This window comes from Nothoprocta perdicaria, unplaced genomic scaffold (assembly GCF_003342845.1).
Source record: "Nothoprocta perdicaria isolate Ctin4 unplaced genomic scaffold, notPer1 scaffold_143, whole genome shotgun sequence".
In the NCBI taxonomy this organism is placed as follows: domain Eukaryota; kingdom Metazoa; phylum Chordata; class Aves; order Tinamiformes; family Tinamidae; genus Nothoprocta; species Nothoprocta perdicaria.
Window position 1 is genome coordinate 986,968 of NW_020454572.1, and position 412 is coordinate 987,379.

Consider the following 412-nt stretch of genomic DNA (forward strand, 5'->3'; position numbering starts at 1 on the left):
TTTTCTAGTTCCTTGGAGTGCTTTGTACTTGTAGCAGGTGTTTAAACCCGTTCTCTTCTGGGCCTGGGTCAGCCTCTAGCAGAGAAAAATTGGGGAAAAGGGTTATGTTATTAGGCATAAACCTGGCTTTAAGGGTGTCCTGCTAACTTGTGATATGTTTTTGGCCCCTTCTTCCCAGGGGAGCAGGCRCGGGCCTTGTTTAATCGCTTTCAGCTGGGGCCTGCTGCGAAGCTTCCCACATGGTTTGACCCTAAATTACGCGTAGGGGCTGGGGCGGGGGTGAGTGGGGGCTCCGCCATGGGCACACCCGGCCCGCATCACTCCTCATCCCGCGCCGAGGCCTCCTCTGGGGCTGCGGCCGGGGGAGGCGGCGCCCGGGGCCGGCCGCGGCGGCGGCTCCTCCCGCCGCGGG